This window comes from Sarcophilus harrisii, chromosome 3, assembly GCF_902635505.1.
Source record: "Sarcophilus harrisii chromosome 3, mSarHar1.11, whole genome shotgun sequence".
Classification (NCBI taxonomy): domain Eukaryota; kingdom Metazoa; phylum Chordata; class Mammalia; order Dasyuromorphia; family Dasyuridae; genus Sarcophilus; species Sarcophilus harrisii.
Genome location: NC_045428.1, coordinates 300496884 through 300513544, shown reverse-complemented (window position 1 = coordinate 300513544; position 16661 = coordinate 300496884).

Here is a 16661-nt window from a genome sequence, read left to right as displayed (position 1 = left end):
CACGTGGGGCCCGCCTTCTCATGGGCTCTTTCTGGCACATGCGCAGAGGCAGGAAGTTGGGGCCACAAGTCACGTGGCCCACCTGCTCTTGGGCTCTTTCTGGCACGTGCTCCGAGGCAGGAAGTTGGGGCCACAAGTCACGTGGGGCCCGCCTTCTCATGGGCTCTTTCTGGCACATGCGCAGAGGCAGGAAGTTGGGGCCAACACCTGGGAAGGTACCTCTGTCATTTCCTCCCTTGAGACTCTCAGAGAAATCCCAAAGCGGGACAGTCAGGTAGAGAGACGTCCTCCTGTCTCAGAAAACCAGCCATTGCCTCATAGTAATGGTTGTTAGTGAGGAAAGTTTGCTTTTCTTTGCTTTTTTATTGAGCGTTTGTATCAGCGATATAAATGCCTATTTCTTCCGTTTCTGGCGTGACTATAAAGCAATCTCAGGAAATAGACCTAGAATTTACACCAAATGTTTCTTATTAAGTATTGGAACTACAAAAGTGTAGATTGACGGTCCCTGCCTTCAAGGACCTTATAGATTACCTACTTAGCTAGCATTTATATTGCACTTTAAGGTTTCCAAAGAACTTTATAAATATCTCATTTAATCTTCACAAAAAAACTCGAAAGAAAAAAGGCTATTTATTTTTTTTAAAATAATAGCTTTTTATTTCCAAAATATATATATAGGTAGTTTTCAACATTAACTTCTCCAAAATTTGTGTTCCAAATTTTTCTCTCTTCCTTTCCACCCTTTCTCTAAATAGCAAGTAATTCCAAATGTTAAACACGTGCAATTCTTCACATTTAGCATGTTTCACAAGAAAAATCAGATCAAAAAGGAAAAATGAGAAAACAAAAAAAAAAAGGAGGCAAACAACAAAAAAACAACAAAAGGTGAAAATAGTATGTTGTGATTTACAGTCAGTCCTCATAGTCCTCTTTCTGGATGCAAAGGGCTCTCCATCACAAATCTATTAGAATTGGCCTGAATCACCTCATTGTTGAAAAAAGCCATCAGAATTATCACATAATCTTGTTGTTGCTGTGAATAATGTTCTTTTGCGTCTACTTACTTCACTTAGCATCAGTTCATGTAAATCTCTCCAGGCCTTTCTGAAATTATTCTGATCATTTCTTATAGAACAATAATAAGGAAGACAATAAGGAAGAATAAGGAATCACAAGAATAAGGAATAAGTTTTACAGATGAAGAAACAAGCAACAGACAGCTTAAGTGATTTGCATTGGGTCACACAGCTTGGGAGTGCAAAACTACATTTAAATTCAGGTCTTCCTGATTTTCTAGTTCTTTATCCACTTTTAGTTTGCCTCTAGTCAAGTTTAGAGTCAACAGGTTGGTTTAGTATTCATATATCTTATTCAGCCATTCTTCAACTGATGGGCATCCATTCAGGTTCCAGTTTCTTGCCACTAGTAAAAGAGCTGCCACAAACATTTTTGTACATGTGGGTCCTTTTCCTTCCTTTAAGATCTATTTGGGATATAGGCCCAACAGAAACACTGCTGGGTTAAAGGGTATAACAGAAAAACCAATTATTAAATTAGGATAAAATTTTTTCCTTTCTATTTTTTGAAAAGGGACCAGCTTTAAAGGTCATTCAGTCAGCCTCAGAAGAAAACTGCTGACATAGGAGATAGTTCAAATCTTCTGGGTGTATGATCTTCAGTCTTGGACAGAACCGCATCCAATTAGAAGGACTTCCCAACAGATTCTAATGTAGGTGAATTCTTGCCTTTGGAAAATAAGCCCCTGTCCTTAGAACTACTCTCCATTAGAATTTAGGATGACCCATTTTATGAAGGAGAAAACCAACTAGGGTGGTCTGGGTAGAGATAGATTCCTTTGTCCTGATTGCAAGAAGTCACTGAGTTTCATAATCAGATCACCTCCTCAATAGAAGGAGCATTAATACACCTGCTCCCTCATTAATTGTTCACTAGTCAGTGTTGAGTTTTACCTGTAGAGCACCAAAGGTATTTAAACATTCAGGAATCTTCATGGTTTTTTTTTTTTTTGCTAGGAAGGAGACAATTGATCATTAATTTATTATTTGCTAACTTAATTAATAACTTGATTATTAATTACCCAGAAACTCTGCCTCATATTTTTCAGAGATGTTGCAGTACGAATATGTCATGAGAAAGAAAGGATTCTGGGGCTCCAAAATACAGGAAATAAGTTGCCTTACCAATGTACTCCCTCTGTTTTCCGATTCTTCCCATTGATGCTGTGTGCAATTGTGCTGGATTGTACCCTGAGTTTATAAGGGAAATATTTGGATTTACTTTTCTTAGGTGCCACCATGTTTAGGTTTTCTTGGCAAAAATAATGGCGTGATTTGCCATTTCCTTCTCCAGTTCATTTGACAGGTGAGGAAATTGAGGCAAATAAAGTTAAATGATTTAACCAGGATCACACAGTTAGTATCTGAGGCCAGATTTGATGATTCGGGTCTTCCTGACTCCTCCACTCTATCGTGTCACCTAGTTATCTAAAGGAAGCTAATTGCACTGAAATATAGTTATCAAAATAATCTTTAAAAATGATCATGGAGCTTGCTTATGATTTTTCATTGTAGTAATTTAAATTAATGATAAAGTTGTGAAAGACTAAAATGCTTACTGAGCTTTTCTGGCAGTGCCTTAGTACATTTGAAATCAGAATCATAGAATTTCAATATTGAATGGAATATCAGACATCTTCTAATTGGTGATCTCCAAAGTGAGATATCTATACCCTTGGGGTGATCCACTGAGATGTGAGCAGAAAGTATTAAAGATGCTATTTAAATTTAAAATGGACATCTAGGTGGTATAGTGGGTCCTCTTCCTTACTTCAAATCTGGCCTCAGTTGCTTACTAGCTGTGTGACCCTGAACAAATCCTTTAATTCTGTTTGCCTCAATTCCTCATCTGTAAAATGAGTTGAAGAAGGAAATGGCATATCACTCCAGTATTTTTGCCAAGAAAACCCCAAATGAGGACACAAAGAATCAGACATGAAACAACTGAACAATAACAATATTTAATAAAAAGGGATAGCAATATGACTGAGGCATATTGGTACACTTCCTATTCCTTCATCTTACATATGTGGCAAAGATAATGACATAGAGGTTGCAGAGGAGTTCATATCTCCCGTGTCCAAAGAAGTAGAAAAAAAGGATAAACATAAGGAGTAACCGAAGCAAGCATAAAGAACTGAACAAAAGAAGCCAGCATAAGCCCTGGTAAAAGGATCGGAAGACAAGACAGAAAATATGAACAAACATGAGAAAACAAAAATCACAATGAAGAAATACTACAAATTAAGAGAAATTCAAGATGAAAAGATTGACTTCATAACAAGTATAAGCAGAGATGCAAAGACAAAAAAGGATTGACTAAAAGGATTACAAGAATGGAAAAGTGAAGCCAATCATAAAAAATCAATTTGGAATTGAATTAGGAGCTCTGCTGGGAAAAAAAGGAAACTTTAGAATAGAAAGTGGAAAACTTACCAGCTAGTGAACTCCCTCAAAAATATATTGTAATAATCAGAACTCAGTGACTCCAGGTCATAACAAGAAATTGAGAATAAAAATGTTGAAAAAAAAGTTTTTAAAACTATCAAAAACCCTGGAAAACAGGCTAAGAGATAATATAAGGACCACTGGGCTCCTTGAAAAGCATGACTAACTCCTTCCCCACCAAAAAATTGTGTATTATATTTCAGGAAAGTATAAAACAAATCTTTTTTAGATGGAATATGGATGGGATAAATACTCATAAAATAGAACAGGGAAATAGGATAGCAGGAGTCAACAATATGTTATTTACACTTGAAATTCAAAGATTGATACAAAATAAAAATGAACTGGGGCAGAATTTAATATGAATTAGGTGATTTTAAATAAAGTGAGAATAGCAATCATGATCTCAGATCAACAGTAAAACATAGACATGGTAAGAAAGATAAGCAAGTTACATCATATTTAAGGGTACCCTAAATAACAATACATGCATCAAATATCATAGCATGTAAGTATTTGAGGAAAAAATTCATTAAACTTTAATAAGTTGATGGCAAAATTATGATAGTTGAGTGGAGTATGGGTGTCCCTTTCACACCTAGACATAGCTAACAAAAATAAGAATTGGAATGTAATTTTAGATCTATGCAGAGTAGATGGAAACTGGTATTAGAGGGTAAGACTTTGGCAGCTGGGAAAACTGAGTCTCTCTCTCTCTCTCTCTCTCTCTCTCTCTCTCTCTCTCTCTCTCTCTCTCTCTCTCTCTCTAAGCAAAGGTCACACAACTAGAGGATTTCTTTCTGAAGGTGAGATTTATTCTGAGTCTTGAAGGAATCCAAGAAAGCTAAATGGTACAGGTAGAAAATAAAGCATTCTAGGGGAGGAAGACAGACGCAGACTTTGTGTCACAAAGAGACAGAGATAGGAAATGTAGAGTCAAATACAAAGAATGGCAACAAGGCCAGTGTTAATAGATTGAAGAGTTCATGGAGACAAGTAAAATGTAAGAAGACTGAGGTAGATGAGAGCAAGAAAGCAGGAATTAGAGGATGGGAACAGGTTTGACCAATAACCTTAAACATTGATTCAGATCATTGAGATGATGGGAGTATAAGAAGGTAAAACTATGATGAACATTGAAAATTTAAGTCCAGGCAACAATGAAAAATTGAGGAAACTTTTAGGATTTATAGCCAAAGCAGTCTTTAGAAGAAAATTTATCTCTAAACATCATCAATAAATTAGGCATGCAAGTAAAAAAATTAGAAAAACATCAATTTGCTTCCCCTAATAAACATAAAAATAGATATTCTGAAAACCAAAGATAAGATTAACTAGATCAAAAACCAAAACCCCATTGGTTTGAAAAATAAAATGAGCTGAAATAAACTAATTAATAGATAAACCATTAGCTAATCTAATAAAAAGTGAGGAAACTCAAATTGCCAACATAAAAAAAACTCACAAAAATGAAGGTGAAATAAAGAAAAGTATTAGAAACTATTTTGCCCAATTGTATGTGAAAAAAACTAAGAATTTAATTCATGAATATTTGAAAATATCAAAACCCTAGATTAACAGAAGAAATAGAAAATTAAACTAATCCAATCTAAAAAAATGAAATTGAACAAGCCACAAAGAAACTTCCCATAAGGGAGTATACCAGTATTACATAAATTGTTTGCAACAGGGAAAGAAAGTTTACTATCAAACTCTTTGTATATGACAAATAAGGGTCTAATATTTGAAACAAAAACAATAGAAACAGAAAACTACAAATCAATATCTATAATGAATATCAATTCAAAATCTTGAGTAAAATTTTGAAAAAAAAAGTGAAAATTGCATTTTAAAAAGATTATATATAATGATCATGTTAGATTTATATCTGGAATGCAGGGTTGCTTCAATATTAGGAAAACTATAAACATAATAGACTATATTAATAACAAAACAGTAAAATAATATAATTATATTGATAGATTCACTCCAAATCTAAGACTCTTTCCCTTATATCATGTTGCTAATAATAATCTTAAGGGATTATTGCAGGTTTTACATGTATGAAGTTATTGGTCATTTGCAGATTAGGATGAAAGATGAGGTCTCAATTTTGATGTGACTTCTATTTGTTTAATGAGATATTGATTAGTTTTGAATGTAAGATAAAACAATTAAAATATGCATTATTAATTTCTCTTTTTTGTCTCTGAATTGCCCAGTTTTATTCAAAACATCTTTTGGGAATATTCATTGGAAACGTGATAAAAATGAGTTATATTTCTATAAGGCATTGCATACATGATCAAATCGTATAATTTCTATTAACAGTATCATTATCAAACTAGATACTTAGATTTGAAATCTGAATTATTTTGTATACTTTCTTAATTTTCAACATTTACCCCTAAACAGTTAGAAAATTCTATCAATTTCACATCAGCAAGGTCATATTATTTTTGTATTTATCTTCTTATTTCCACTCTGTATTATCACAGTAATTCAGGCCCCCATCACTTTCAACTGTATTTTAATTACCTCCTAACTAATTTTTCTCCAGTTTCTATTATTCCATATATCCTCATCTCAACTTATTTATCCTTCTCCCAATGTTCCAATTAGTGAGTCAGGTTTTCAGAACTTAGTACCATCTACTCCTCAGGGTTGTAAGAGTACACATAAAGGGGCAGAGATGATTCTGTTATGTCATCAAGTCAAGTACTCACTGGTGTGCTTTCTGCACACCATTGGTTTCTCTCCCTTCCCCCCTTCATTATCAGTTGAGAATCAATTTAGTCAGTCCGTCTTTAAAGTAGTTTTTTTTTTTTAAGAAAAATATTTGATAAGGTGTTATCTACATTTCATACAAAACTCTTCCTCTCCTTCCCTCCACCCTGTCTGTGAGAATGTCTTTCACAAAGCTCCAAGGGAAAATGAGCTCAGGAATAGAGAGCTCATGAACCAAAGAAGCATTTCCTGGTTGCTGGAAGATCTTTTCTCCTATTTATTGGATGCTCAAAAATTTTTCCTTAAGCATGGTAAAATCTGCGTCTTGTTTTTGGCTTTTAATGCAGATACTAATTTGAGATAATCCAGGGACAGTTTTTAGGATAATAATGGGAAGATGGGAAGTCCAGCATCTTCTGGATTCTTAATCCACAGGGATGGGAATATATTTAGGTCTGTGAATTTATATAGGAACAAATATTAAATTTTATTTCTCCTGATCTTTGGTTTCTTTTGTAATCTTTTGTATTTTATCCTATCCTTTTAAAACATTATTCTGAGATTCTTCCAGACTGCTAAAGGGATCCTTGAAATAAAAATATTAATAACCTCTGCTATGGACTCTTTGCATCTGGAAGATCCTCTACTGGTAAAATGAGGAGGAGAGGGAAGGAGAACTGACCTAAACTGAAGTCTTTTCTTCTCCATCTCAATCCCTGGGAGGAAAGTAATACACATTTATTTATTTTGTGCCAGGCTCTGTGCTAAGCACTTTTAAACAAATATCTCATTTGATCTTCGCAATAGCCCTGAGATGTAGGTGCTTCCTGGCTCTGGGCCCACTACTTTATGTGTTCTTTCCATGCTGTCATCAATTGCCTCTGGGCACCCTCTTACCCCCATCCCAAGCTATTTCTCTTTAGCACTGTGATAGAAAATCACGCTTGTTTCTTCTGCAAAAGCTTCCCATTTGAGTTAATTCCAATCATACTGCCATGTTATGTTATAGAACCAGACAAGAAAGAAAAATTCATTTGAAGGACCAATTATTCAAGAATTTCAAGGGAAACAGTGGAGAAAAAAGAAGGAATAAAAGGGGCCTGGCATTATCAGAAGTCAATATTATTTGGCATTCACTAAAAAATAGAAAAATTAATCAGTAGGAGAGACTTGTCAAATTAGACTTAGAAAACTGAGTAATCCTTGATAAGCTGGCAAATGTAAACTATTAGGAGACTGATCTCTTATTCAAAAAGAACTATTAGGAAAATTAGAAATTAGTTTGGCAGAAAATGTATTTAGATTATCTACTATTCTATACTTTTTGTCTGTGTGTGTGTCTGTCTGTCCCTCTCTCTCTCTCCATATAATATGCTCCAAGAATAATCCATTACTTAGCTTTTAAAGAAATCCCCAAATGAAAATCCTAGACCATCATAGCCAAAATCCAGAACTTTTAGGTCAAAGAAAAAAATACTACAAGCAGCCAGAAAAAAAAAAAGAATTCAAGTACCAAGGAGCCACATTCAGGATCCTTCACAATTTAGCAGTCACAACTATAAAGGAGTAGAGAACGTGTAATATAATATCATAGAAGGTAAAGGATATAGACTTGTAGCTAAGAATAATTTACACAACAAAATTGTATATATAATTCTGTGGATCTTTAATGAATTAGAGAAATTCCAAACATTCATAATGAAACACCAGAATTTCAGAGGAACTTTGAAGTTCGAATATTAACGAAAAGAAACATAAAAAGTAAACTTATTAGCATAAGGTAGCAACATGAAATAATGGAAAGAGTTCTGTATATGGACTGAATCTATTGACACAATCATATTATTTTACAATTTTGTTATTAATATAGTCTATTGGACCTATAGTTTTCCTAATATTAAAGCAACCCTGCATCTCAGGTATAAATCCAACATTATATATAATTGCATATAATATTTGTATATTATGTATAGTATTGTTATTGTATATAATATTTTAAAATGCTATTGTAGCCTTTTTGTCAAACCACATCCTCTAGACTAATAATATTTTTATATATTTTTTATCATTAAACATTTTCCAATCAAATATGAACTTTTTAGCATTCATTTTTTTACATTGAATTTCAAATTCTCTCCTTGCTTATCCCTCTCCATCCTTTTGGAAGACAAGCAAGATAATATCAGTTATACATGAAAATAGATAAAAATATTTAAGGGAGTAGATACATATAATTCTAGCCCAGTATCCTTTTTCTCTGAGGAGAGTAAAGTGGGCAAGTGTCTGGTCTTAACTTTCTTTTTTCATTCCTAGCAGGAAATAAAGTTTCCCTTAGAGAAAGATAAAGGCAGAAATTAGAGATGTTTATTCTGACTCCCTCTGAGGCACACAGTGACATTCCTATAGTATATGTAGAGTACAGCCTTTCCTACAGTCATATTTGACCTCCTCTCTACCCACCCCTTGACATCTTATATGTCATATAGTAGGTCCTTTGGCTCAGAGTATAAAGAGTTAAGTGATTTCATTTGCATATTTTTTATTTGTTTTCCAGAATACCTGGTACAGTTCACAGTTCTATCATCCCTATACTACTGTGCCTAATTTCCCATGATCCTCTTACCATTGGGAGAAAGGTGAAGCATTAGTTTGTGTTTCTCTTGTTATTAGTGACTTGGAGATTTTGTTCACGTATAGTTTGTTTCTTCTTTAGAAAACTGTTAATACACATAAATCTATGCATCTGTTGATCATTTATGTATGTGTCTGATATTTTTATTTGGATATACATGTTAGAATTGAAATTAAGAAAACCTAGGATCAAATCCCATTTTTGGCATTAACTAACATTCTCTAGTCCTAGAAAAGCCATAAGCTCCATATGCCTCAAATACACAACCAATTCCCTAGGATTTATTCACTAAATTATAGACTGGCTAAAATCTGCACTGAAGAAAAGAGATTCCCTGTGCTAATGAAACATCAGATTGTTTGTATTTTAGAATTTTAGAAGAATGGTAGATGGAAAGATTTTCCTCTTGTTCTTCCCTAAGTAATAGTTTTTCTTTTTTTTTCTAGTTGGCTTTGATTCTGTTCTTTCCATTTAAAAGTTTGTAATTATATATTTTGTCTTTTGTGACAAAAGACAAAATATTTCTTGGTTGGTTATTAATATTTCCCCTACACATATTTGTTAAAGGAATTTTTTGTGCTGTTCTCATTTTGCCTTGATGTTATTTTTTACATTTAGATCATTATATTAGGAGCATACTACATTTATTGTGTAGTATTTAATCTAAATATAGATTCTGCTAGACTACTTTCCAGTTTTCTCAATAGTCTTATGAAAAATGCTTTATATCACTAATAATTAGAGAAATGCAAGTTACAACATTACTTAAATGTTACTTCATATCCATCAAATTGACTAAGATGACTTAAAAGGCAAATGACAAATTCTGGAGGGGGTATGGGAAACTAGATATATAATTGTATTGTTGGTGGAGTATAAACTTGTTCAGCCAGTCTGGAAAGCAATTTGCAACTATGCCCAAAAAACTATTAAACTATGCATCACCTTTGATACATAGTACAATGTTTCTGCTAGGTCAATACCCTAAAGAGATTTAAAAAAGGGAAAGTATCAACATATACAAAATATATATAGTAGATCTTTTGGGTGCAAAGAACTGAAAACTGGAAACTAATGCAATGCTCATTAATTGGGGAATAGTTGAGTTGATTGTGGTATATGATTGGGATGGAATATTATTGTGGTATAAGAAATTATGAAGGGGAAAAACCATTGTATGAACTGATGCAAAGTGAAATGAACAGAACTAGGAGAACAATTTAAATTGATTTAGTAATAGTGTTTTAAAGATAATCAAATTTGAAAGATTCAGTAAATGATCAGCAAAATGACCCACTACAATTCTAAGGATTCATGATGAAACTTACTGTTCACCTTCATATAGAAAATGGAAAGCCTCTGTGAAGATTAAAACACATTTTTTTCTTTCTTTACTTTTTTTATTTGGGGGAGCATAAAACTTATCTAATAAGGGAATTTGTTTTGTATAACTACACATTTTTATAATGGGTTTTGTTTCTCTTGCTTTCTCAGTGGGTAGGAAGGGGATCCATGAGATATTTGAGAAGAGATAAAAAGTTTTAGAAGACTTCCTATGGTGAAGGGGAGACAGAAGTATTGCCTATGAGTAGTGAGATATGGAGGCTTAGCTCTTGAATTTGCTCTTTGAGGTGTGGAGAATTATAGCCAAATCACATTTGAAGTATTACTTTTCTAAAAGTGGCTGGTAGAGAGTCCTTGGTAATAGTTGATCCCATCTCAGTTGGTTCCTGTTTTAAAAAAACTCAGTAGCCAAATTGATCCCAGACACAAAGAGCCAATGGCATCAGAACTAATGTAGGACAAGAAGCAGATAATACTGTATTTGTTGTTTTGTTTTTCTAAATAAATGTGTATGTGTATTGCACATGTTTGTATGTGAATAAACATGTAGAAATTTATTTTTCTCTCTTCTCTTTGGAATGTTGTTCTTTTCCTTCATTTGATACATTTTCTTATTGTGGAGAGAGTTGGGTTTAGCCAGAACATCTAAGCAGAAATTCCCAGGCTTCTTTTACTCTCTTACTTTTCTGGGATTACATTCAGAAACTGAGGATGGTAGAAACTTTGTGGCCCTTGGAATATCATTTGTGGGAGAAGTTATCAAGCTAGTGGTGGATTAAGACTATATCCCCAACTAAGACTAAGACCCTTTTATTGAACAAGAAAAAAAAATCAGGGTACTAAATTAATTCTGCCAGAAAGAAGCTCCTTAGAAACAGGGGCAATTTTGTTTTTGTCTTTTTATCTTCAATACTTAGCATAGTGCTTTGTACTTAAAAAAATTTAAACTGCACTTGAAACTTCATCAGCATAGGGAATTGAGGAAATTTCTCTACCAAGATAGCATCTCTGTAACTGAAAAGTCAAAATGATGTGCTTTAAATTAGTATGCCCTTAATAAGTGTTTGTTGAATTGAATAAATCTTTCTAGGTTCCAAGGTTTCCAAAAATTTCTGCAATTTTTTTTTTGGCCTTGTATGCACTTTCCAATTTTTCTTTTAGTATTGGCTTTTGTCAGTGTATGTCCCTTCTAATACTAATCCATAGTTATGAGTAGTGACCACTTTGTTACTAGTCCCATTGACTCAGTTTATCTTCAAGAAGAGGATATAAAAGGAAGATGGTTTTTCATGCTTTTTTTCTTGGTTATAGGCTAGGCTATATTAAAACAAAAGCTACAAAGAAGCTCCCTGTATAAGGGAGTGATCCAGACTAGCTGAGTGCTTAATAAGCCTATTTACAATAACTAGAATTTATATAGTGCCTTAAGGTTTGCAAAGAGCTTTATAAATATTAATTCATTTTTTTCTTCACAAAACCCTGGAATATGGGTGTGCTTATTATTCCTATTTTACAGATGAATAAACAGACATGGCAAGATTGAGTGAGTTGTCCACCTTCACATAGCTAATAAGCATCTGAGGTAGAATTTGAATTCAACTCTCCCTGACTCCCATTCCAGGGTTCTATTCACTGTATCACTTTAGATATACACTCCTTTTTTTTTTAATTTAATAGCCTTTTATTTACAGGATATATGCATGGGTAACTTTACAGCATTAACAATTGCCAAACCTCTTGTTCCATTTTTTCACCTCTTACCCCCCACCCCCTCCCCCAGATGGAGGATGACCAGTAGATGTTAAGTACATTAAAATATAAATTAGATACACAATAAATATACATGACCAAAATGTTATTTTGCTGTACAAAAAGAATCAGACTCTGAAATATTATACAATTAGCTTGTGAAGGAAATAAAAAATGCATGTGGGCATAAATATAGGGATTGGGAATTCAATGTAATGGTTTTTAATCATCTCCCAGAGTTCTTTTTCTGGGCATAGCTGGTTCAGTTCATTACTGCTCCATTGGAAATGATTTGGTTGATCTCGTTGCTGAGGATGGCCTGCTCCATCAGAACTGGTCATCATATAGTATTGTTGTTGAAGTATATAATGATCTCCTGGTCCTGCTCATTTCACTCAGCATCAGTTCGTGTAAGTCCCTCCAGGCCTTTCTGAAATCATCCTGTTGGTCATTTCTTACAGAACAGTAATATTCCATAATATTCATATACCACAGTTTATACACTCCTTTGGATACCTCCAACATGGTCATGGTTACTGCTATGGCTAACTGAAAAACTGGTTGTGGACCTCTCTACTTGCCTTCCTCCCTATGAAAAGACATATCCTTGTCTGTAAAAGGGCAGGTCAATTCTTCAAGAGTCTCCACAGCTGTGGATCATAACATCTGAAGGAGCTGCAAGGCAGCCTTTGCTGATACAGGTGTTGCGGACTAGGGGGCAGAGGGAAGAGGAGGAAGGTCAGAGAACAGCAATTGCCTCTCAGTCTCCTTGTATCATCTTCTCTCAAAAGGAGATCCATTCTGGGTTGGATCTCCAAGCAGCCACTGTCAGGTGACTCCCATGTATTTCAGCAGCTCTCCCGTGTATTCCAACACTTGTCCTTGTTTGAATAAGAGCTTTAGAAGTGAGTGGCTACTTTTCCTCAGTTTTCCTAATATGAGCTATATTCTAATGTTGGATTTGCCTAGATTTGAAATTTATCCTATTTCAAAATAGGACCTCTTCTAAAATATACTACCCATGAAAATTAAGCTGCTCTGCAGTAGTATTCATTATGTGTAGTATATCATAATCTCCACAGGATTCATCATTGTGCATTTATTCCAATTCAGTGCAAACTTCAAGGAGGGAATATACTTGCAATATCTCGTCTCCCACAGAGTTTAGATTGTTACCATATAGAAGAACTTTGCTTACTTGGGGAAGTATTCATTTTTCAATATAAACTGCAATTTTCATTCAATCACATATTTAAGGAAAAATGCCTTGAAATTTTGAATAAGGTAAGATATTTTGTAAAATGTGTTTCAGATAAGAGATGATACTTTTTCCTGGTAGACAAATAAAATAGCTTAGTGATGGTTGTTACAGCAATGCTTTCTTCATTCCACTAGAGAGCAGAAAAGAGTCATGATTTTCCCAGCAAATGAATAAAAACATTTGGGAGCTTGCTTTGGAAATTCAGTTTCCAATGCAAAACAGAACATATTAAAGGTGTCATGAATTATTTTTATTATTTAATGAGCCTAATTTCTACCTTGGGCCAGAAAACCATAACAATAGTTTATATGCTCAGCAAAGTGAATAGTGTGATCTCTGCATTTATGCTGGAGAAATTCTCTTACCTCTGTTTTCAAGTTCATTCATTCATTTAAAAAGAATTCATTGAACACATACTGTACCATACCATATTAAATGGTATGGGGGATACAAATGAGTGGAATAATAATACTTCATATTTATGTGGCATTTTATAGCCTAAACAGTACGTTCCTTACAACAACCCTATGAGATAGCTAGAGTAAGCATTATATATTCTGTTTATAGATGGGGATACTGAGGCTCAGAATGTTTATATGGACTGTTCAAGGTCATGTAGAAAGTATCAGAATGGTAAATTTTTCAAGGGATAGTCAGAGACATAGGTGATATATTTCTCATGGGAAGAATAGTTATCGCTGAGATGCTTTAGTTTAATAATTACACTGCCTGTTACATTCTCCCAATATGGAACCAAAAGAGCCATCTTGAACTGAGAACACTTTTCTAATTCCATGATGCCTTTTATAAAATTAGAATTCTCAAGTCTCAGTTCATTCTGACCTTTAGCATTTCTAACCTTATTCTTATGGTATGATACCACTCTTTTGTATCCTTCCTCTTTTATTTATCCTTGTTTCTGTTTCCATACTAGAATGTAATGTCATTTCAAAAGCTCATTGGTAAGGGACTGACTCCAATGAGGCCAAGTTGGTAAGAGCAATAGAGTTCCAGGCTCTTTAAATTTCTCCAGTGACTTCAAGTCTTTTTAATTTCTTTGTGTTTCTTGAGTCTCTGAGCTCTGAAGTTGTTTTTAGGCATTTCTGGCTTCCAGTTTCAAGAGAGGTAGAAGATGCCAACTTCTCTTTAGTTTGTTAAAGAAAAATAATCTGGGAAAAGCTGACATGAGAGGAGTTGTGAGTTTATCCCATGTTCCTAACACCCCAACTACCTAAATTAGATACTTTGGTGAGATTCCTCTTAGGTGAGATCTAGGACTCTCTTTCTTGGTTGAGTTGTTATCTCACTCTCAGTGAACAAACTCTTTTATTCTGTTATTTTATGCATACTTTCTCTGATTTTTCTTTTACTGTCAGTTTGGATAAATAGGTTTCTTTGCTACTGGTGAATTCATTGTGGAACTGGTATTTTGTGGAAAAGAACTCAAGTCTTGGGTATAATTATTGGTTTCTTGCTCCCCTTAAGTAATAAAACAGTTATCAGAGATTTAGCTTGAACCTAAAAACTATGTCTCCTAGACTAAAAATAATTAAGGAATCAGAGAGATAAAATTTACCTTGGTACCTTCACTCTCTGAAGATGGGGATACTGAAGCTCAGAATATTTATTATGACTGTTCAAGGTCACATAAAAAGTATCAGAATGGCAAATTGCTCAAGGAATAGTCAGAAACATGGGTGAAGAAGGGTAAAGAGAATAAATATAAAGAAGAGGTTAAAGATACCTGTTCTGCTTCCCTTCGAGCTATAAAATAACACCTCTATGAATACTTTTATGGGAGCAGCCCCACTACATATATTTTAAACATCTGAGTTGGTTAGTAGATCTCAAATTTGATCAGTCTGTTACTTTGCTCTTTTTTCCAACTTATATCCTGACTTTGCAGTTAATATTAGGGTTATCAGTCATGTTCTGTTTTCTTGGAATATGTGAAGATCTCGGACGGATTGGAAATCTGCAAACTTTCAGTGCTCCCACAGTGATTCTATCCAGGGGCAAGTCTAATTACTTCCACTCTAGTCTGCACATTGCTAGTTTCTGATCTAGATTTGGGTCTGAACAACATTAGAATACTTCTGGAACCAGCCCTAGTCAGCCACCTTGAAAGTTTTTTGGTTCAGAGTGGCAGAATTTTGGTTTCTCTTTAGTCTGTGATTCCCTATTTTAGTTATTTCTCTGAAGGCTAGACTTGGCATTGGAAGTGAGACCCTACTTTGGTCCTGAGGTCTGATCCACTCTACTACTACTGATTTCTGGCCTTCCTCCTTTTTTGATAGACACCCAAGGACCTCTCTATGTAGGAATGTCATCTCTGGACAAAGGTCCCTTTCTTAGTCTACCCTGGATCTGTTACCTAAAACTGTTTAGAGGTGACAAAACTGTCAGTTTGTACTTGTCTTCATTGTGGTACTCCAATATGTCTAGGACCTACTCTCTCTCTCCAATTTATAGCTTCTTCAATACTAGAGTTCTCTGCCAGATATCAGGAAACTTGATTTTAATGGGAGAATAGAGATGATGGAGGGAAATCTGCTAGAGAAGGCAAGATGGAATAGAATCACCTGTGTATTTAAAGGAGTTTGCCTTGGCAAAGAGAAGGGTCACCTCTTCATGTGAGACAAGGGAAAAGGAGGAGATAGTGGGAGAAATGAGGAATAGGAAAGAGGATGGAGTTCTCAGTAAATAGCTTCATTTTCTTCAGTGAAAGATGAGGCAAATTCTAATCTTAAGGGAGGGGTTGAGGAGAAGACATACAATTTTGGAGAAGGGATTAATAGGCTTGCAAAAGCAAAAGCAAAAGGTAGTGAATTGCTTAGGCATCTCTAAAAGAATTGCCTTGCTACAGTGAGGGTCCAGTTATGATTATGTAACATTAATTTGTAATAGGTCCACTTAGCAGGATTATATGATTTTCACCAGCTTTATTTAGCAATATTTGAATAAGTATGAAGGTGGTGAATGGTAGGAATAATCTGAGATTGAGACTTGGCAAGGCAAGAATAGGCATAGAACAAAGGGAGGACCAAAATGACATCATTGTATTTTAAGTCATAAGGTGTGTCCAACCATGACTGATCAGATCAATATAAACTCTGAAGTCTTTACCTAAAGTTGGGCACAAATAGTCCACATGAACATGTCTTTAAATTTGTGCATCTCATATTTCTTTTGAGCTACTGCAATTCTGCTTCTCCGTTTGCAGTAAATAATGCATGTATGTATGGTGTATGTATGTATATATGGTTGGATGGTGTAGTTCTGGTTAATGGAGAATCTCTGTTTTCTTGGTTTTAATTGGTAAGCCAAAATTAGCACAAACAGCAGATAATTGAATTGTACTTTTGTGCATCTTGGCTTCAGAGGCAACATTGAGTGCAAAATCATTTGTGAACAAAAAATC